The 24,345-nt window shown below is 34.4% G+C and overlaps 1 protein-coding gene across 3 annotated transcripts in view; it reads right to left on the reverse strand.

The window, feature by feature from the left end:
- The window catches only part of LOC123671960 (tyrosine-protein kinase Src64B), a 76,037-nt gene that overhangs the window by 31,712 nt on the left and 19,980 nt on the right, over positions 1-24,345 (reverse strand). For 2 of the 3 annotated variants that reach the window (XM_045605877.1, XM_045605874.1), the window contains one exon: positions 15,442-15,450. The exons of the other annotated variant lie outside the window; for it this stretch is intronic. The gene's annotated coding sequence lies outside the window, so the exon portion shown is untranslated. The remainder of the gene's footprint in view (positions 1-15,441; positions 15,451-24,345) is intronic. 3 annotated transcript variants of the gene reach the window in all.

The following is a 24,345-nucleotide window of genomic DNA, read 5'->3' on the forward strand; positions in this document are numbered from 1 at the left end:
ACCGATTCAACAGCTGTCAAGTGATTTATTCTCAGTTTGGTTTGGCAATTCATCATGAATAGACTCACGCCTGAACAACGCTTGCAAATAGTGCAATTTTATTTTGAAAATAATGGTTCTGTGCGGAATACGTATCGCGCACTACGTCCATTTTATTTTGTTTAGCGATGAAGCGCACTTCTGGTTGAATGGCTACGTCAACAAACAAAACTACCGCATTTGGAGTGAAGCTAATCTTCAAGTGTATGTCGAAACACCATTACATCCAGAAAAACTGACTGTTTGGTGCGCTTTATGGGCTTTATGGGGGGAAATCATTGGTCCGTACTTCTTCAAAAACGATAATGGCCAGAACGTTACAGTCAATGGTGATCGGTATAGAGCCATGATTACTAACTTTTTCATTCCTGAATTGAACAACCATGATGTCCAGGAGCTGTTGTCCCAACAAGACGGCGCAACATGTCACACAGCTTATGCCAGAATCGATTTATTGAAAGACACGTTTGGTGACCGCCTAATTTCACGTTTTGGAATTGGCCTCCAAGATCTTGTGATTTAACACCGCTAGACTACTTTCTGTGGGGCTATGTAAAGTCATTGGTCTATGCGGATAAGCCACAAACCCTTGACCATTTGGAAGACAACATTCGCCGTGTTATTGCCGATATACGGCCACAAATGTTGGAAAAAGTCATCGAAAATTAGACGTTCAGATTGGACTACATCCGAGCCAGCCGTGGCGGTCATATGCCAGAAATCATATTTAAAATGTAATGCCACAAGATTATCTTGCGGATAAATAAAATTCATGTCAATCGAATAATTCATCGTTGTTTTATTGCAATTTAAAGTTCTATGGCTCCAAAAAAACACCCTTTACTTTCAGTACGCGCCTCGTACTTACACCCTCAGAAGGCGTTGAAATGCGAAGCACTTCGTTAAATTACCACATCGCATGTTGTGGCGTTTCCCGCAGATATTTCCAGTTTTGTTCATGATTCACTAATGACTAAGGGATCTTAGGGTTCGAATATCGCAAGCAGCTATCCAGTTTCATTCACTGAAATTTGCATCTGACAGCGCCCTCTAGATTTAATTATTCAGGATGTGTGAAGGGATGAATGGAGGAGCACGTTTTCGAGTGGTTAATAGTTGAGTTTCCGCTCGATTTTCCATAGAGCGTTGGAAATTTTTCACAGTTTACGTGCTGGAGTGCATTGTGAGAAAAATCAGCCCCATAATTTTTGAGGTGTTGAAATTGAGGTTGGAGTAATTATTTCATGATTATTCGAACATATTTCAGTCCTCATTAATATGTAGTAGTAGGGTAGTCGAGAATGCTATTAGAGGGTGACCCACATATTTTAGTTATTCTGGAAAACTCCGAAAACTTTCAATTTTTGTTTGGAAGGAGAATATGTTTCGATTTCATATTGCGCACACTCATAGAGTAATAAACATTATAGAGGGAGTATACACAATTTTTACAACATGGTTAGATTACGTTGTAGGATTATGATATATTTAAAAATCCACAATTTTATTTTATAATTATGAATGTATATTATATCGAATGAAATATATTTATTTGAGTGATTCTCGATCAAATATGCAAATCTGAATATTTGGAATCCGATATTTTTCCTAATTGTCAAATTCATGATAAGCAGAATATTTATTATTTTCTGTATCTACCTGCTGAAATCCTAAGTTTGGAAACTTTTGCTCTCCTAGTGTCATTGGTTGTTTCACGTCGTTTGGCGAGCTTGAAGTTTGTTTTCTGAATTTCTGATATATTTAGGTATTTATTTCATTATATTTTGAGTTAATATGAAACGTTGATTCACAATGGGACATTTGTGGAGAAACTCGCGAATTAAGTGAAATATTGTATCACTGATATGTTTCCATTTCCGCGCGCTTCATGTCAAATTCAATAGTTTATGTTGGGGACAAAATTTACTTACTGAAAATGACGAATGCTCTCTCCATCTATGTTTATTACTCTGAGGGTCCACTCCAATTGGGGGCAACTCCCTCAAGACAATAGGGATCGAGCGAACTTTGAACGTTTTGTATTCTGGAAAATTTTCGTTTGGATGTAAAAAAATGTTTCATAGTAATATTTCTCATTAATATGGGTAGAGTAACCGAGAAAGCTTTACATACTACCAAAGGGTGACCTATATAAAAAAATCCAGAATATTTTTGGTTTTCTGGAAAATTTCGAAAGAGATTCATTTTTATTAGAGGGGGGACATCTTTTTATTGCAAATTCTCGCCCCTCAAATAAAGGTGCAACATACTCAAGAATCGGACAATATGGATTGATTTAACGATTTGTAATTCTATTTATGAATATTTGAAGTACATCAGAGATGTTGAAATTGTTACCATTATCATATCATTACCATTAACTTCTTATTTAAAGTTTTTTGCTTGAGCACAGTGTTTGCAAGTAATGAAGTAACCCTTGAAACGAAAGAAAGAATGTTGGATTGAGACACTATTACTAGTTAAGAATTTGAACATCTTCGTGAATAAAATTTTTTTCAACTAGAAACGAATGTCAAATAGCAATTTTTGATCATTTTCATTAATACAAATTCAAAACCTACAAAACTGTTTGTCATTCATTTTCAATGTCATAAGATTCCTGGCCACCTCATGGGTATATACCCATGTCCTCCTCTAAATAAAATTTAATTCGTCCCATCATTCCCTGAAAAAACGGAAATATGCTAAATTGTTTCATGTGGATCACCATATATGTACAGAGTAGGTCTCGGAAAAATCCTTGTGGTTTTATAGGTAAAAACAATAAATCTATCACAAAAAAATAACACTCTATTCAACAAATTGCTCAGTGACTCACTCAATGCTTTTTGTTATATCTAGTGCATTAGATTAATGTTCAAATTTCCCATATAAGACCATAAATATGACCACTGTTACGTTATAGATAAGTTCTAGATGATTTTATTGTGACACTTCCTTTGGACACTTTTTCAGAAGCTTCGTTTTGTATCACTCAAGCCAACAGCTATCAAAATACCATAAAAAAATCAAATTTCATGAATTTTTGCAATTTAATATGAATTAACAAACATTTGTAACGTATTATTCATTTGATCTAATCTCCATTGTTACAATTGGACAAATAAAGCAATTATTTCTTGTTAAACGGAAAAAATAATGATAAATTCATGAACTCAACCCAAACTCAGATTAACCATACTATTTTCCCTAATGTTTTGAAACTGCACATTCAAGGTTATGCGCAAGATACCCTAATGGATCAAAAATCACACCCCCTCAGATATAACCCTCCTTTCAGTTGGTTTCGGAACACCCTCTTTAGCTCTTGTAGGACTTCACAGTATAGTCCTATAATAATCCCACTCCCTGAGGCAGAGATACAATCGGAGTAATCCCTATTCCATCCAAAAATATCTAGAACATATGTCTAGTTTTTGTACTGACGGAATCCTACGGAGAGTGTTGTTCTGATGGAATAATAAAAAATGTCCACTTGTCTCCAGAGGAAACGATATATTTGCTTTCATGTTTTTATTCATAATACACATATAAACTGAAAGAAATTGAAGTTAGCAGCGGTAATATCATTGCATGAAAAATGTTTTATACAATGGTGAGATTACTCGAACCATATTGCTTCCACTTCCTTAATCCTTCAGGCTCAAGGATGAGATTAATTCATTTTTGAAGAAAAAATCAGGGAAACAGATTAAAAAAAATTTTCTTCAAAACCTAACAACACATAAACAAGAAATCGATAACATGTATTGCTACGATTTTTATTAGCACTTATAGTCTTGAAGTTATGAATTTTTTAACATACTTTTTTTATTTAATTAGCACTACGGACCTCTGGCGCCGACGACCCGGGTTCAAGTTTACCTAGATCCGATTTTTTTTTAAATTTCTTAACCGTTTTTATAACGATTTGATTCCATAACAAATTCTTCCGATTAAGTTCCCGAGTAATGTACTGATATTATGTTTTTTATTCGATTTTCAGTTTCCAAACAATAAAAAAAAAGGAAAATTTCAAACAGGATTAAAGTTTCATTCATACGAATAATTTCGAAAGTTCGTAATTGAAAACAATAAATTGAAATTTATTTTCTGAACCTGTAACATGGAATCTAGAAAATAATGACAGGTCGATCGAATATTCGTGAAATTGTGATTTCTAACAATTGACAACTGTTAAACCTCTAATTCAATCAATTTTTTTTTCATGAATGGGTTCAGATATTCTCTAGGTAATTTCTAGGCGATAAGGTATTAATATATATTAATAATTAATGTTGATTCATAAATTGGAAATTTCAACAATATTTATTCTGATACTCTTTTAAGATTTTCAGTTTATGTTTGGAATTTGATGAAGTTACTTGAAAGAATTTCTTATTTTAGCTAGGACTAGGTTCTATGGTATGTAGGTTTTTCTCTCAGAGTAAAGAACATACACAGAGGGAGCATATCTCATTTTCAGTAAGCAAATTTTGTCCCCAGCATGAACTATCAAATTTGACATGAAGCGCGCGGAAATGAAAACTTAGCAGTGATACGATATTTCACACAATTCGCGAGTTTATCCACAAAGAGCGCACTTCTTATGACCCATAGTTAATAAACGTTTCATATTAACTCAAAATATAATGAAATAAATACCTAAATATATCAGAAATTCAGAAAACAAACTTCAAGCGCTTCAAACGACGTGAAACAACCGATGACACTAAGTGAGCAATAGTTGCTAATCCTTGGATTTCAGTAGGTATATACAGAAAATAATAAATATTCTGCATATTATAAATTGGACAATTAGGAAAAACATCGAATTACAAATATTCAAATTTGCATATTTAATCGAGAATCACTCAAATAAATATATTTCATTCAATATAATATACATCCTTAAAGAAATAGTAAAATTGTTGAGCTGAAAATATATCACAATCCGACAACCTAATTTAACCATGTTGGGAACATGTAAAAATAGCGTATATTTCCTCTATGTTTATTACTATATAGTTTTTGTGAAATTTTCATTTTTACTTACTTTTGAGTAAGTAATATTCCATCCTTTTTGTTGAAGCCACGAGAAAAATCCTAGATTCGGAAATTCACCAGCAACAACCATTCACGAAGAACACTTCTTTCAATAAGCTCGACAAAATATCGTTTTTGTTTTTATTATAATGCCGAACACGTGCATATCAATTAATAGCTCCAGTATCAGGTTGAATGCATGTATAATTGTGAAATGATGGTTTTCGTGCTTTTTGAAGTTACTGAACCCGTCAGACGTAGATATAAAAGAATTATTTCGGTTTATTGATCAAAAGGAGTTGACCAATGCCGAAATAAATATTCGAAGAATTGATCTGTATCTGGAATTAATGGAAAGGTACCGTAAATAACGCTGCAGCATAAATTACAACCAACTGCAAGTATTGATATAGGTATGGTACTGCTGAGTTCCCAAATTTTGGTTTTCAAAATCAAAGAAAACGAGCTGAAAAGGTCAATGCATGGTAGAAACTCTACTATAATTTCTCCTATTTTCTAATGTTGTTCATTTGGGAGAGTTTCCTCCCTTCTGCATGACACTATTTTACTCTATTTGATTCTTTTAAGGAGGTGTTTACTCTTGTCTGTCTTTCTTTTTGGAATTTGTATTATCTTTCTTAATTATCTATTCTTGTGTGCTTTTAGCGTCTCTATTGTCTTCTTTATTTGTTTGTTTATTATTTCCTCAATATTTTGATTTTCAATTCTTCTCTGATTTTTTGGTTGCTAATATACCATGGGGCGCTAACCGCTGTTCTATTTACTGTATTTAGTGTAATTTGTAACTGATCTTTCTTATTGTCTTTCGTATCAAACGAGGTTACTCCTGCATACGTAATGCTTGGTCATAGCACTATATTTTATTATCTTCAGCTTGTTTTCTGAGGAGTTTTGTTTTGCCCTTTTTCGGTTTTCTTCTATCTGTTTGCTAAAGTTCATTATTTCATCTAAAATTACTCCCAGATATTTAGCTTCCTTTTTTCATTCTAGTGTCTGATTTTCTGTTTTGACGTTTTCTGCTTTCTCCTTCTTTCTGTAGTTTCTTCGAAGTAGATTGCAACTATTTATGTCGTATTCACTTTGAATCTCCATTTCTTGACCCATTTCATCAGTGTATCCAAGTCTATTTGTAACTGATTAGTTATTGCTTTCCGTATTTTACTGTGATAATAAATAGTGGTGTCATCTGCGAACTGGTCCATCTTGCATCTATTCATTTTTTGTATATCCGAGATTTGAACAGCAGCGGTCCTATCACTGGTCCTTGGGGAACTCCGATATTCACTCTAAATTTTCTATTTTACAGGTACAATTTTATTAACCAAGTAAGTTTGGTTGGACATTTCATAAAATTCATTTTGTATATCAGACTTTGGTGTCACATTTTATCAAATGCCTTTTCTATGTCCAAAAATATTGAACTGTAGAGAGGTTCATTTGCTCCTTAATGTTTTCTGTGATTCGTACCAGTTGAGTGAATCATTGAATGCTTTTCACGAAAACCAAACTGGTGATCTGGAATGTTCTCAAATTGTATGAAGAAATTTTTGAGACATACGTTACGTTAGGAAGCTAGTTTGATTTTGAAAAAACTTAGGGGTTGCAGTGCAAAATTGTAATTTTCTCAACTTCATTCGTGCGTTTTTCATTCGAAATGGTATTTTGTTGTTCATTTGTCATAGCTTGTCTTTTTTGGCGATCCGTCAACAACAAAATAATGCCTTTGTGATATTGCAAACTCATTATTCAGGTGCTTAACCAGCTGAAAGTCATGAACATATTTGTTTTCCATACATGTTGGGATATTCTGCGAAATAGGATGAAATAATAAACCATAGCGTAAAATTGACAGAGTTTCGGGTATTGATTCAGTCACTCCACCAACAAAACGTGTTTTTCTTTACACCGATAATTGCAATTCATTTACATAATTGCATATTAGCGATAAATTACCATGCCCGTTGGTAAATGTACGGGGTATCCATTAATTGTAGATGAATTAATCTAGGTTGGTAGCATAAGTGTAATCCATTTGGAAAATGCATTTGAAATGACGAGTGCAAGAGATGACTGGAGCATGGCAGATCCCGATATCCAATCATTAATTCCGTTGACGTTTTAGTGCTCTGCACAATTACCATTTTAATGGTCTGAATAAGCTTCTTTATTATTTGTATCGTTAAATGGTCCAGTTCGTGCATAAGTGCATTTTATATACATGTTGGACTTCATATACGGGTTTATTCTGTCTGGAAACTTTTGAGCGGTTGGCTACGTACAAGAATGGTAACAAGAGACATGTCCCTTGTTTAAATTCCCGTATTGAAATATCTTCTCAGATAATCCTTGACCTTCTTGTATGGTTCTCTCATAAACGTCACAAAACAAATATGCAGGTCTAGATGCTTGTTTATTTTCGACCAAATTAACGTGTTTCTTTTTTTCGAAGATAAAAGTATGAGGTGCACAACTTTGATTTGGCCGTTTTGCAATAGATGTCTGAAGGGTTAAGTGGTAGTCGAAATAACTAGATCGTAGATGTCATACAATAAGCTTAGGTATTTGTAAACATAACGCTATTGAAATATTAGTCGAATTGTGTCTGCATAATGAAGTTATTCAAAATTAAACATGTCAGCTTACGAGCCAAATTCTCGTCATTCGCGGGAGGTTTTAATTTTCTGCTTTAATATGGAGAAATCTGCGACCGAGGCTCATCGAATGCTCTCAAATACCTATGAAGAGGCCGCTAGTGGTGAAAGAACGTGCCGAGAGTGGTTTCAACGCTTCAAGAACGGGATTTTGACGTCGAAGACCAGTATGGCGGTGGAAGAGAGAAGGTTTTCGAAGATGCAGAATTGGAGACATTCCTTGATCAAGATTCGTGTCAAACGCAACAAGAATTGGCAGGATCACTGGGAGTGACGCAACAAGCCATTTCAAAACGCCTGAAAGTCAGGGGAATGATTCAGAAACAAGGAAATTGGTTGTCGTACTTGTTGAGGCGAGATATGTTGAACGGCGTTTGTTTGCTTGTGAACAGCGATTTTCAAGGCACAGACAGAAGAGATTTCTGCATTGAATTGTGGCTGGAGATGAAAAATAGGTTCAACACGATAATCCAAAGCGCAGAAAATCATAGGGATATTCTGGCCATGCTTCCACGTCGACGGCCAAACCGAATATTCACGGTTCCAAGGTCATGTTCAGTATTTGGTGGGACCACATCGGCGTGTTGTATCATGAGTTATTGAAACCGACTGAAACCATTACAGGCAATCGTTATCGAACACAATTAATGCGTTTTAGCCGAGCATTGAAAGACAAACGGCTGCAATACAACGAGAGACATGATAAAGTGATTTTACAGATGACAATGGTCGACCCCATATTGCAAAAGTGGCCAAGACATACTTAGAAACGTTGAAATGGGAAATCCTACCCCACCAGCCGTAATCTCCAGACGTTGCTCCCTTGGATTATAACTGACCTGCATTTCCCTTTTATGAAGAAGAGAAAAATTGCACCGATTCGTGGATTGCTTCAAAAGATGACCAGTTTTTTCAACGCTGGCTTCCTACGCTGCCCGAAAGATGGGAAAAAGTAGTGGCCACCGATGGACAATACTTTGAATCATAAATGTATAACCAGTTTTTTTTTACAGTAAAGCCTCGAATTTTGAAAAAAAAAACAGCGAAACGTCTATGTAAGTTGAATCAGTTTAAATCTCGAAAAGGAAGCATCTTTGAAAAATGTTTTGTATAAAAAGTTCGAGATTCTTTACTGAATCAACACGCTATAATTTGTAGGTTAGGTTGTACTTCTGTTCTGCATTTGTAAGCCAAGTTGACTAGATTCTGTTGTCATCTGGAACTGGAGTTCTCATATTGTTCTTATTCAAATTAGGTTGGATGGAGAAGAGATGAACAGATTTATTCTGTTTTGTACCTCTTTAGAGTCAAATGGTTGAGCATAAGGAGATGAGGAAATGTTGGATGGAGAGAAGAGATATTTCCTGTTTTGAGTCAAATGGTTTATCATAAGAATATAAGGAAATATCAGGTGTACCTACTTGGAGGGTTTCGAGGAAGGATATTCATCTCAAATCTTAATATTAAATATATTGTTCCATAGTAAGTAAACATTTTATAAATTTCAACATTTAAGGTACTTAATAAATTACCCGAAATGTTATGTATGTTGAATTTAATAAATAAAAACGTAATTCTCGTTTGAAGAGGTCATGAACCTCGTTTTTCACACGACATTCAAGAATTTAACAATCAGCTCCACTCAGCATGAATCCGAACAAAATCAATACCAATCGCAAGACAATCAATCATCAAAATCCGTACTCTCTACACTCGAAGCCATTAATCCAATAAAGTAAAAGTACAAGCGGTTGCCATTTCCGGTTCCAATCGACACGAAATAATGGAAGCCTGCACTCTCAGTCGACAAAATCATTTCGTTATCCGTATATTTATCATCTTACGTTTTGCGTCGACTGTTTTTAATTGCCGTCGAATCGACTGCATCAAGAGGGCTGCTGGGTGAACCCGCGTGGAGCTGGAATCGTTAACAATAGCGGAGTTCATAGCTGACGGAGTCAAAGCGAGGAAGTTTGCACACGTCTGAGATTCGAGGAGTCCTGCCAGACGATTTTCGTTAATTGGGTTTAGTAATGGGGCGATAATTAAGTTCGCGATTTTCGATCGGTAGTTGCGCTGAAGCAAATGTTCTAGAAAACAGTGTTCATTAACCCATCCTAACCTATAACAAATTTCATCAAAATCCAAGAAAAAGGACGAGAGGTATGAGGTTCCGGGAGTTGTATGCTTAGTGTATGCGAAACAAGCTTCCGTAAATCCGGAAGAGGTTAAATTCGTTTGGAACCACTTGCAAGTCAATCCGATTGTCCTTGCCGAATTTCATCAAAATCGGACCGCTTGAACTGGAGCAATGAACTAGTTTTCATTTTTTTGTTAAGGATTAATTCTAAAAATTTAAGTAAAATGAAACAAAAATGTGGAAGAATCATTGAAATATCTCTAGAAATGAAAAAGTTATGGGACTTTGAAGTTGCGCTTGGAAGAATAATTTCATAGTACGTGTAAGTGGCGTGACGTCACACACTAGACGACTGGTATTCGCAGAGTGCTTACGAATTCATTGGTGTACAATCACTTGTGCCGTTTGTGTCGTGTTTTGTTCGTTACACGATGGCTGAAATAACTTGCTATATACATACATATTATAAATTACTTTTTTCTCTTTTTACTTTTTACTCCTCACATAAATATGTTTTGCCATTGATAGACTTCAACAACCAGTACTCAACTACAAACTGTTTATGAAACGTTTTTTACATAAATCGTCGTTATGAGTTGAACCATGATGGAGCAAACTCAAAAGTAGATACTTACTTGAAAAGTTTAACTCCTTTTATTTCAGCACTGACATAAAATGGATTTGAAGAAAAAAACTCCATCACTGCGAATATATCTATTTTAGGCAAATTGTCACTTTGTCCTTTCACGAAGCCTTCTTCCATTATGGTGACATAAAAACAAAACTCGAGTTAAAACAACATCTGTACAACTACAAACGGCGCGAGAGCCTTGGCGCGGCTAAGTATTTAAACGTAATTTATGGTGTAGCGATCACAGGCAAGTGCCGTGACGTCACAGACCAAAGACGTTCCGCGCTAAAATACGTAAATTTAAATAATCTATTTCTCAGGCATTTATTGATGGATTTTCAAAATGTTTTCACTGATTTATCAGTTTTGCTCTATATTTTAATTCTATCGTGTCAAATATAGTATTATCAACATCACTAAAATAGTCCATTGATAATTACCAGTTTGTGCATGCGCAAAGAGCACCGTAGGTATATTCGGAAGAAATGTTTTGCGACTGTCCGAACTAAATTTCATAAAAATCGAAGAAGAAGAAAGAAAGATATAAAAGTATGCTTTTTGCATGCAAAACCCGCATCCGGAAGAGATGAAATTCGTATGGGTCTAACAAAGACCTAAACAAGATATCCATCTCAAATTTCACCATAATCATATCGAAATTGACTAACCAAATTTCATCAAAATCGAATTCAAGTTGTCGAATTTAACAGCTTAAATTCTACAAAACTGAAATTGGTATGGGACTATCAATTATCTATCCAAACAGAATACCATACCAAATTTCATCATAATCGTATCGAAAATGAAGAAATTGACAAACCGAATTTCATCAAAATCGTATTGAAATTGTAGAACTTAACAGCTGAAATTTTACAATGCTGAAATTGGTATATGGCTATCAATTATCAATCCAAACAGGATATCCATACCAAAATTCATCTAAATCATATCGAAATTGTTGAAATTGAAAAAATTGAAAAATCGAATTGAAATTGGTATGGAACTATCAATTTTATCTATCCAAACAGGATATCTATACCAAATTTCATCAAATCTTATCGAAATTGTAGAAATTAATAAACCAAATTTCATCAAAATCCTATCAAAATTGTAGAATTCAAGCTGTACAAGCATTTGCTGACATACAGGCCGACAACAAACAAGTAACAGAAGTTGTATAGAATGGTTCAAAATGCATTTCGCTAACAGAAATTTCGAGTTCGCATATTAATTTTTATTTTTGTCCATCCACCATCTCAAATGTTGCAGGTTAATTCTGGATCTGTGATCACATTGCCAAAACTGTTCTGGAATTAGCTGATCGTTCATGGTTCGATGTTGGTACAATAGATTCCGAAAATATAAAATCATGTTATCATTACTGATTCAATTCCAACGCCCTCCCATTATTGTATTTGCATATTTGTACAAATTTACATAATGTTTATTTTCAGTTAATCTTATAATGGATTCTGACGCATGCGATTTTGAATGTAGAAATCCCACAATTTCATTTCAAAATTAAAATTTTCACCTTTTTCTTTCTGAATGCACAGCAACCTTCGCAAAGTAATTGTAATACAACTCCAGCCAACATCATCTGTTAAAATGACCTCAATCTATATTCTGCATCTAGACATCGGCCATCCTGAATTATATTTCTCTGGTTTCTGGAATTGTCAGCATTTACCGAAAACGTCGTACCTCCCCTATGGCTTGCTCATTTTTCGTTGCTTTCCTTGATGTTTTGATAGTTAGATCAATACAACAAAGGAAAGATCATAAAAATTGTTCCAGTCGTTCTTCATAAACGGTATAATCAACTGGATTTAGTTTGATATATGTATACAGACATTCAAACTGTTTTTTGGCCAAAAATAATGTCTCAGAAATGAATATATATGTCCATAAGAATCTGAGGTGACAGTTGACAGTATAACCTGATAAATTCCTTTATATTTCTGAAATGACAATTTCAAATAATTATGTTGAAATTCCTGACTAGCCGATTTAGGAAGTTCACGGAGATAGAGAAGAGAAGAAGAGAAATAAACGTCAACTCTTGACATTTTCCACCATTGTTAGAATATGTACATAATACGAAAACGTTGTCACGTGAAATGATATCTTTGCTATATTCCATTTCCGGTTTATTATCGACTTAATTCGAATTAATAAACGAAAATTTCGGGTGAACAATTTCAATTCCAAACTATTGGAAACAATAAATGTATGAATCTGGTTGGTGTCCATACTGCAGCAATTCGATGATTCGACAATCGTCATAGAATCCATTGGGATTTTCACGTCAGCCGTAGGTCTGGATGATTGCCTTTTCCCACGCCATCTAGAACACGGCAATCGGCGTAGTTTCATTCATTCCGTCGGAAATTTGGAGCTATGTCGACCAACGCGATGTCAAACATAAACTATTTATGCACGCCCTGTCTACAACTTGGAACCGAATCATGTCGATCCCTGTGCATAATATTTTCATTTCACGAAACTGGGTGAAATCAGATTGAGCCCGACTACAGGAAGTGAATAATTTCGGTGGTATGTATCGACTTTGCAGTGTTGCCAACAGCCCGAAATTCGCCCTAAAAATAATCGTAATAGTATAATTTCAGCACACATACCTATGGTAATTTTGTAAGTCATTGTAAGTCGTAGACATTGAAATTGGCAAGTATAACAAAGAGTTGGATATTTATCAAATTTAACAGTTATTACACAAAATCTACAGCTTTGTTGAGAAAAATAAATGTAGATGTTGCGTAGTGAAATCTGTGATTACTGTGTCCGTAAAGTATTTAACAAATTCATTTTCAGCTAAACAGACCATTTTCAGAAATAATCCTGAAATACGTCGATTTTTTATTTTAATTTACCGTATTTTAAAATAATAATCTAATATACAGGGTGAATTGTTTTCCAGTAATGACGTCACTGTCATTTTTTTTCTAATGGAACACCCCCCATTCTGTCTCAATTTTCCGATTACTATAGCTGAGCTGATTCCAAAAATGTATCACATGTTGATTCCAATTGGTACAGGGTGGACAAATATACAATATGATAATAATAATATTATTGATGGAATACATGACTTTATAAATGTTCGAACTGCAGCCCTGTATTTGACAGTAACCCAAACGGTGTACAAATAATGACATTCCACAAAAAACTAGACGACTATGAATTGATAAGAAATAATTCCTTTCATAATCTGTCTGCTATACCACAAGTACCAAACATGTTTGGAAACAGCTCATTTTTATTAATCTAAAAACGTAACAAACTACAGGGTGTTACATTCAAACCAATTGCCGCTAGACAATAAGTATTTTTGATAATATTGTTAATTCAACTAATAAAGAATGTTACGCGTTACTTCATGAGCACACACAAAACTATTGTATTTTTGTCCACCCTATACCAATTGGAATCAACATGTGATACATTTTTGGAATCAGCTCAGCTAGAGTAATCGGAAAATTGAGACAAAACGGGGGTGTCCCATTTAAAAAAATGACGGCGACGTCATTACTCGAAAGTTATTCAGCCTGTATATTGGATTATTATTTTAAAATACGGTAAATTGAAATAAAAAATCGACGTCTTCAGGATTATTTTTAATATGGTCTGTTTAGCTAAAAATTAATTTGTTCCATACTTTACGTACACAGTGTATAAAGAGTTTTCCAATTTGCGATTTCATTTAGAATAGCTCGCCATCTGGGCAGATGTCACTTTTGAAACTGTCATCTTTTGACATTTGACAAGTAAAACCTACGCCATTCTTAAAAATGGAACAATACACGCTTCAACAACTCATTGAAATTGTTCAAATTAGCTACAAAAAATGGTAAAAATTTTGTAGCCACAGTTCGCAAAACTAAAGCATTTTTGGGTCTACGTGAAGCACCTTCCCGGCCGACAATAGTGAAACTGGTGGAAAAATTTGTGTTAGGACAATTTAGTGATGTGAAGAACCGAAACCGTGTGCTTCGCCCAAGAATAACTGAGAATATTGCTGAATCCGTAAAGTTGACGAAAACCAAGGTTTGTTGATTCCTCGTCGATCTTGGAAATTTGGTGATTGGAAAATACAAGAAGGATTTTTGAAAAGCCTCTCCATCGTCAAGGCTTCACTTGGTCCGGTTTTTGAGCTGGTGGTGTAATTGTACCTTACTTATTCGAAAATGAGGTTGGTGCTGTTACGGAGAATGGATTGCGCTATCAAGCTTAGATTAATAATTTCTTTAAGGCCGGAATTGGATTATGTTTATTTTCAACAAGACATCGCTACGTGCCACACAAGCAACGAAAAATTTCCCCGCCGTGTTATTTCTCGAAGAGAGCACAATTGGCCACCTAAATCTTGTGATTTAACACCTTTAGACTTTTTCTTTGGGGTCATGTGAATGATGAGGTATATGCCAATGCTTCACAATCGATTCAAGACCTCAAGGATGGAAGTTATCGAGAACATACAATCGCAAATGTGCGAATTGGTCTTGAAAAATTCATAAAAATATCATGAAAAGAATATAGTGCTGCAACCGTAGCTGTGGCGACCATTTGGCTGATATCGTTTTCCATCATTAATGACATACCTCTACAATTAAATAAAAATCCATTGATTTCTCTTAAAATATACTGTTTTTTTCTTTTTCAATATTATAATGAAATCTATTATTGGACAACTATGAAGCTTCTCTGTATAAGACATTATAATGCAGATATTTTCATTAGACTTCTTTATTTCATCGAACATAAGTTAATATGTAGTAATACTTTTTGTTATATTATTATGTATTAATTGATGTAGTATTGACAGCAAATTCTAGGCCATTCTGTATTTTAACATACCTCCATCAAATTTCTGAATATATTCAGTGTGGACTCACCCTGAGGATCTGAAACAGAAAAAGTTGAGATGAATCGATCGAATTATAATCATCTAATAATAATACTATGAATAATGTATCAGTTGATATCCGGATAACTAGATTAAAACACGAAAAATCGAGGGAGATAATGACTTAATAACGAAAATCGAATATAATTGGAAGATGTTTCAGTAATTAGAATTATTTGTTCAAGGTTCTCTTGCACTTCCATGTTATTATCCTTGATTATATTATGCAAGGATGTGATCCAGTATCATTTACCATTTTTTGATCTGTATGAAGAAGTTCAAGCACAATACAGAATATCAATATGTTGGGAAACGTGGAAAATTTATGAATTCAGCCTTGATTGGAATTAGTTTTAGAAAAATGAATATTAAATAAAAAAAACTGTACCATATATACGATTTTATGCTTGTTCAAGGTATTCACGGTATACGGATATGGTAATAACATCAAACAACTATTATGGCGGAGTTGGCAAAGCATTATATTGGCGCCAAAAGCCCAATAAGCGTTAAACAAGCTATAAATAGGATCAATACAGCTCTTATTTAGGAAACGAGATAATTATCATTAACTATTAGTTTATGATGATGAATACATTGTTATCGACAACATTGCTAGTTTGGACAACCATTTTGAAATAAAGGAAAAAAATTCAGAATTAATTTATTTGTCTTGATGATCAAGAGATATCTCTTACTAATTTTCTTAATGATCTATATCACATCGTTCGCGTTAAGTCCTAGGGTTGTTTTTCGTGATTCTGGTATGTCGTGGGTGTAACAGGCGAATTGAAAAGTTCCCGGTCTACCATAGTAAAACACATTTTTTTTGGAAAAATTCTATTTTACTATTCAACATAGTAGTCTTCGAGGGCGATACAGCCATTATAGCGATCTTCCAACTATTCGATACCATCTTTGTAGTACGATTTGTCTTTCGCTTCAAAATAGGCCTCAGTTTCGGCGATTAATTCTTCATTGGTGCTAAATTTCTTTCCAGCGAGCATTCTTTTGAGGTCTGAGAACAGGAAAAGTGGTAGGGGGCCAGATCTGGTGATACGGTGGATGCAAAAGCAATTCGAAGCCCAATTCATGCAATTTTGCCATTGTTTTCATTATTTGTTATACGGTGCAATATCTTGATGAAATAGCACCTTTTTTTCTTCAAATGGGGCCGTTTTTTAACGATTTCATCCTTCAAACCATCCAATAACGCTATATAATAATCGCTGTTGATGGTCTGGCCCTTTTGGAGGAAATCAATGAATATTATACCTTTCGCATCCCGGAATTCTGCTGCCATTACCTTGCCAGCTGAATGTTGTGTTTCTCCTCGCTTTGGATTCGGTTCATCGTGTGCAGTCCACTCAGCTGACTGTCGATTGGACTCCGGAGTGAAATGATGGAGCCATGTTTAATCCATTGTCACATATCGACGTAAAAATGCAGGTTTATTGCACTTAAACAGCTTCAAACACTGCTCAGAATCATAAACACGTTGTTGCTTTTGATCGATTGTGAGCTCGCGCGGCACCCATTTTGAACACAGCTTTCTCATGTACAAATATTCGTGAATGATATGATGCACACGTTCAGATGATATCTTCAACGGTCATTCAAAATTATTTTGTGAACTTTTTTTATTTTTTCGTCGGTGACAGCCTCTTTTGGACATCCACTGCGTTCGCCGTCTTCGGTGCTCATTTCACCACGTTTAAACTTAGCATACCAATCAATGATGGTTGATTTTCCTGCTGCAGACCCCAGAAACTCTTCATCAAGCCAAGATTTTGCTTCAAACGTATTTTTCCCTTCAAAAAGCAATATTTTATCAGCACACGAAATTCTTTTTTTCCATCTTTTTTCAAATAACAAAAGTAGCTTCACTCACACCGCAATATCTCACAAACTAATGGTCGGACTGCTGTCAAATTTTGACACGTATCGTTTGAAGGTTGGTACTAACTTAAAATCATGTGGATCTAATATTAGCACCGCCATCTGTGCATAAGACTGGGGACTTTTCAATTGGCCTAATAGTATTGGTAGGACTGACAAAACAACGTGTGAACGCGGTTATAGTATCGATAGAGGAGCATCTGTACAAATATTAACGAACCCCAGATCCATCGAATTGCTGGAAGGAGTGAGAGAAAAGAGCAATGAAATAAAATTGTTATTGCTCATTGTCTCTCCGAGAACAACTATATAGGATAGCGTATCATGATCCGAAATCGGTATTCTCCACATGCAGGGGCTTTTACGTCCATCGTGAGTGAGCGAGATATTGGGAACAGTCTATATATAAAAGCGGACATTTGCACCAATATCTGTCAACGAGAAACTAATGGATCAAACAGAATATGAATGCAGATGTGCCGATTTTGAGGCTTGAACGAGGGTGGATCGCTAATGGGATGCAGCTGACAAAATTACTGGCAAGGGTTGTACCTGAAAAATAAATTTGTTTTTCTCCTATTGACAACAAATATTAATTTTGCAGATATCAATCAGCAAAGTATTATTTTTCCTGCCTAAGCAGCAAAGTAACGATTTTCCTACATTGATTGCAAAATGATTATTCTCAATGGGAATAATACATTCCACATTTTCTGACAATCAATATTTTTTGCCACCTCCCTTATTTCTGGAGGAGTAGGTATAGGGTTTTTTTCGAGGTATATAACTTTAAGTTGGCATTACTGTTCAAGATGGCGACCGATTTAAAGCTGTCAAATGATTTATTCTCAGTTTGGTTTGGCAATTCATCTTTAATAGACTCACGCCTGAACAACGCTTGCAAATAGTGCAATTTTATTTCGAAAATAATGGTTCTGTGCGGAATACGTATCGCGCACTACGTCCATTTTATTTTGTTTAGCGATGCTGCGCACTTCTGGTTGAATGGCTACGTCAACAAACAAAACTGCCGCATTTGGAGTGAAGCTAATCCTCAAATGTATGTCGAAACACCGTTACATCCAGAAAAACTGACTGTTTGGTGCGCTTTATGGGCTGGTGGAATCATTGGTCTGTACTTCTTCAAAAACGATGATGGCCAGAACGTTACAGTCAATGGTGATAGGTATAGAGCCATGATTACTAACTTTTTCATTCCTGAATTGAACAGCCATGATATCCAGGAGCTGTGGTTCCAACAAGACGGCGCAACATGTCACACAGCTCGTGCCACAATCGACTTATTGAAAGACACGTTTGGTGACCGCCTAATTTCACGTTTTGGACCTGTGAATTGGCTTCCAAGATCTTGTGATTTAACACCGCTAGACTACTTCCTGTGGGGCTATGGTAAGTCATTGGTCTATGCGGATAAGCCACAAACCCTTGACCATTTGGAAGACAACATTCGCCGTGTTATTGCCGATATACGGCCATAAATGTTGGAAAAAGTCATCGAAAGACCATCTTGAATAAAATTCATGTCAATCGAATAATCCATCGTTGTTTTATTGCAATTTAAAGTTCTATAGCTTTAAAAAAAATACCCTTTACTTCTAAGTCGCTATCACTGTCCATAATATGAATATATCTGATATTTTTCCAAAAAATGTCAGATATTTCATAAGTTGTCAAACTATACTTATTATGGACATATACATTTCCATAGCGACCAACCATTCCAACAATTGCGATTTATATCAAATTTCTTTTCAATTTATCACTACAAGAAAAATAGAATGATCGTGTACCTAGTTGACAATTCCAATCAAACACTAAATAGTAATTGAAAATTTCAATTTCACGTTCCCATTTCAAGTTCTAAGCGGTAAATTTCCAGTGTATCGAATAGTATATGAAGGTCAGAAATGAACATCCATAACATTAATTGAAAAGCTAAAAGTTATTCAAATTGGTACCCTCTTGCCATGGCCAGCCTCTGTACAAGAAGAGTTGTAAAACAGCCGGTGTAATCTCTGACATAATACCTGAACTAATGAATGCTGCCTCTGTATAAAGTGAAGCAATTTGACGACAGTTAGAACATTATATTCTCCCAATATACAGTTATAATGCCTCGATACTCCACATAATTCAGGTGTATGCACGTTATATTTGCAAATCATGATGTCAAAATGTTACTAGCAACAAGCGATTCTCTTGGAGAGGTCGAACAAAGGTCCACTGAGACAGGCAGCCAGACTGCTCGAAAAAACCCATTAGGAAGTCTTGGTTATATGTATTTCCAATTCGGTCGAGAGGTTAGGTTACTCACCAAATGTGTATGTATAGGTGTCCCAAATTCGATAATCACCATAGAGTAATAAACATAGATACACTGAGAGAAATCCATATTTTTTTTATTAATAAAGCACTTATTTGGGGGTTATTTATTCACAAAATAAAATAAAATATCTATTACAGCAGATTTATATTTGAAATAGTCATTGATAGTTGAATTATGCATCAAAAAAAGTTTATTAATAGAGAATAAAATATTTGTTTACAAGGTATTTGATAATATTCAATATATTTCGGTGATAAATAATTTATATGAGCTTACGTTATTGCCACAAATAACATAAATTCAGTGTCAACAAATTTTCAACTGGTAGTTAACGAACATTGGCTATTTATGAATAAACTCTCATAAGAATTCAATAATTTATTCACTCAGAATATAGGATTTATTAATAATTAACAAACTAACATAATTCTAGCGATCCAATTTGTGGAAAAATTTAAGGACACATCCCTCAAAGAGAAGCGCATCTCCTTGAAGGATCTGTCCTTTAACTTTTCTTTGATTTGAATTTCCTTTTTAAACATAAAATCTTAGTACCGGCTTAGTTATTAGTGATGTTGGCAGAACAGTGGTTAGAGTGAAGGGGTTTAAACCCGGATACCCTCAATATAAACTCTAAAAAATTACCTAGTTTGGCAAACGGTTTTTCTCAGACCCTAACAATCGGATAATAAAAACAACCAAAATAATTATCTAAGAAATACGTCAACCATTACCGAATTGAAATATTATTTTTATTCAGGATGGATACATATTACATATAAATAAGGTTTATTAATTATTACTCAATGATATATTAACCTCAACTATATTTATTTCCTTCAAATGTATATTTCTCAGCATTATTAATATAAGTTATGCGTAAATAAATTAAGTGTAATAATAAATGATGATTATTGGTGGTATTTCAAATAAATTATTTATTTCCAAGAAACTAATATTTGTTTGTCCATATATCCAATTAATGATTTATTAACTATAATGCATTTTCGATAATATCATATACACACTTCTCTCAGTGTAGAGGGAGTATACGCAATTTTACATATCCCCAACACGGTTAGATTACGTTGTCAAATTGTGATATATCTTCCAATCCACAATTTTCCTATATCGATATAAATTATATTGAATGAAATATATTTATATAAGTGATTCCCGATTAAATATATGTAAATTTGAATATTTGAAATATGATATTTTTCCTAATTCTCGAATTTATCATAAGCAGAATATTTATGATTTTTTGTCTCTACCTGCTGAAATACAAGGTTTGGCGCGTTTGAAGTTTGTGTTCTGAATTTCTGATATATTTAGGTATTTATTTCAATATATTTTGAGTTAATATGAAACGTTGATTCACTATGGAACATAAGAAGTGCATTCTTTCTGGAGAAACTCGCGAATTGAGTATCGTATCACTGATATGTTTTAATTTCCGCGCGCTTCATGTCAAATTTGATAGATCATGTCGGGGACAGAATATGCTTCACATGATGGCTCCCTGCAAATGATAATTCATTTGTTTTGGCGTTTTCCGGTGGTACAATTTGACTGTATTTACAATTCAGTCGACCGGTTGAGTTATTCACCAAATGAGTATGCATCAAGTTTGTTGGAAGCTTTTAAATAACCCATATGGTGCACGTCGAGATTATCTGAGGGGCACTTTGACTGAATCCTAGAAAGGTTTAATGAAGCGTTTGTTTCGACGATGATTATGGTATCATTAAATTTGATTGCAGATTAGATATTCGGATACCGCTCGAACAATGGGTCAAAGTGTATGGGGGATATTCATTTTGGCTTATTATTTCCAATAGTTGGAATCTGTCGAGGAGGCCATCCAAGGGGAGTTAACGTAGGAAGGGAAAGCTGCCCTTGCAGTTGGCTTGCTCACATAAAAGGAACATTCACTCATCCTGTATAATTTTAATATTGAAAATATTGTGCCAGGGTGTGTCCGTTCCTTGTTACCCTTCTGGTCTTGAGGCTAGTCTGGGTCTTCCATAAACTTCGTTACTGTTCTTTTTGTACCTATAAAGACAATTTTCCGTATTGTAGTGTACATATACCTACCTATCAAGTCTTAGTTACTTAATTCCTTTTTTTAGTCTCTATACCACAACGAGGATTGAGATTATGACTAGGTCACTTCTTAAAGTGTACCCCACTGATATTTTATGTATATGAAATTTGAGGTCTCCATATGGCTTCCATTGTTTAATGATCACTTTCAGGGATTCATGGCTTGGCTTGAGCTAGACTTGATTTCAAGTTGAGCTCAAGTCAAGTAAAAGTTTTTCAATCTCAAGTCAAGTATTTATTTATCAAGTACTTAAATCATATCCATCTACTTAATTTTAAATAGCTTTATTGTGTAGTGTCATATGAATAAAAAAATGCTGAAATGAGAAGGAACCTTACAAAAAACACTTTTATTTATTGAACTTATTTTATAAAATAACCGAAAATATAAACTTTTTGAAAAAGAAACATGAATTAAATTACTATAAATCATAACAAAATAAAGAAGAATAAAAAAAATAAAGTTTCTTAATATTGATAAACCTCCAGGCTTTGTTTGATTTCATAATTTTCCATCTAAGATACATGAGGCATCTTATAAATGTGTCGCCGAACCTATTGCGGGTTCTTGTTACTGTAAGAGCAGCTCTGGAAAATTGTCTTTAAACAGGAACTGAAGATGCTGGCGATGATAAAAAAATCCTTGACTATTTTGGTTTAGTTCAAACATTGGTTTATTATTTCTTCTCATAACACAGGATTACCAAAAAAAAAAAAAAAAAGACGATGCTAGTGCGCAGTTTGAGCACATAATTGGTTATTCTGTTCCAAAATTCAAATACAATCTTCCTAAATGTATATACGAAAAACTTTCTGCAACTATTGGCACCATACCTACTTTGCAGTAAAAAATATTGAATTCAATCACATTGTAGCTATAAATGAAATTTCATGTTAGTAGTTAATTCTCCGTGAAATTGATTTTTTTGAATTAGATTTTTCCATTTCCATACTTTGAAAAAGTAATACATTTGTTTTGATTTGGTGGATTCTATATTGTTTGTGAAGGGTGTTCGACGATTTCCTCTCAACTTCCTTTCAGTATTAAAAAATGAGCACTGATTTTGATTAGACAATTTTCTGTACGTTGTTGAAGCGTGTATATTTCCATGATTACTAAATATAAATGACCTAAGAAATGTTAAAAAAATAATATACATTGTTGCCATTATTAGCATTTTACATTGTATCATTCTTATTGAAAAACCCCAAAAAACGTAACATGTGTGTTGCTTTCTATCTTCTATCGCTTAATTTTAAATTTCTCTTTGTTTTCTGACAAAGAATTCGTTTCTGAATCGACTCAATGGAAATTCGAAACAATTAATGTTTTATGAAGTGTCTTTTTGTTCCATATTCATGCGTCTTGCTGCGTTCAATGACCAGGTGGTTTCAGTTGAACCAATTGAACTGACGGAAATTGTCAAGTGAATAAATTTGTTAGGGTAATATTTTCAGATAACATTAACCGGTGTACACGTTTCACCATAATGTACACTTCTTTACATTTCATTGAAATGTTATACGCTTCAGTAATAGGCTTAAAAGGTGAAATTCTCAAGGAATGAACAATTTCACATATTTTCACTCTGATGAATCTTTACGGGATTACGAGTCATTTATTTCTTAATAGGAACAAAAGAATGCTCAGAAGCTATGTCGGTTGTCTACTACGTTGTAAAAGTGTCAGTATTTGGAAGCTAAATTTTTGGATATTCCACTTTATAGAATAGATGGACTTGGTATTCTCACAAAATTCCAGTGAAATCTTACGCATAGTCTCAAGATCCTTACTAAATTTAGCATGAATATTCGTTTAACTAATATGCCATTGAATTTTAATTTTCTGTTCTATAAAATTAGGGAAAAATTTCATATGGGCATATTACTAATGGGTTTCAATATTTTCCCTCCTAAAATCAGCATCAATGCTTTCTTCACTTTTTTTTCTACTCGTAAAGATTATGAATAAATTCAAAAGGCGTTCCAGTTAATGCTCCCCTTAATATAACAGGACACCGATATTGATCCCTTAATCCCATGTTGTGGGTGCTTATCTAAAGATCAGTTCGCAGTACGTAGGAAATTTATATTTGGCAGTGAGTAAACAGCTAGGGCAAACTAAGGAAACAATAAAAGCAAACAGTATTTACTCTAGCTTGCTGCCTATATTGAGATTTTGGTATGTTCAACGTTACCAGAAAGGCAATTAATTATGATGGGATTCTAGCCTGTATGTTCGAGTAAGAGCTTACAGTCAATGAATTTGAGGGATGCTTCAAATCTCCTGATGTTTGTTCAACTATATTGCACTATTCCAATGTGGATGTTGCGGCAGATGTAACATTTTTCGAATGCACAATGAATGAGGGGTGGTTTTGACTTCCACATAGACTTCAATGAGTTCGAGAGAGTTTACCAAAGGAATATTTTCGGATTTCCGCTAACAGAATACATTTGAGACCGCTCTAAACAACTGTGGTGTCTGTCTGTGTGTTCGCAAGTTATTGTAACATCCTTGACTTATACAATTTTTATTCG

Source organism: Harmonia axyridis, chromosome 2 (assembly GCF_914767665.1).
Source record: "Harmonia axyridis chromosome 2, icHarAxyr1.1, whole genome shotgun sequence".
Classification (NCBI taxonomy): Eukaryota; Metazoa; Arthropoda; class Insecta; order Coleoptera; family Coccinellidae; genus Harmonia; species Harmonia axyridis.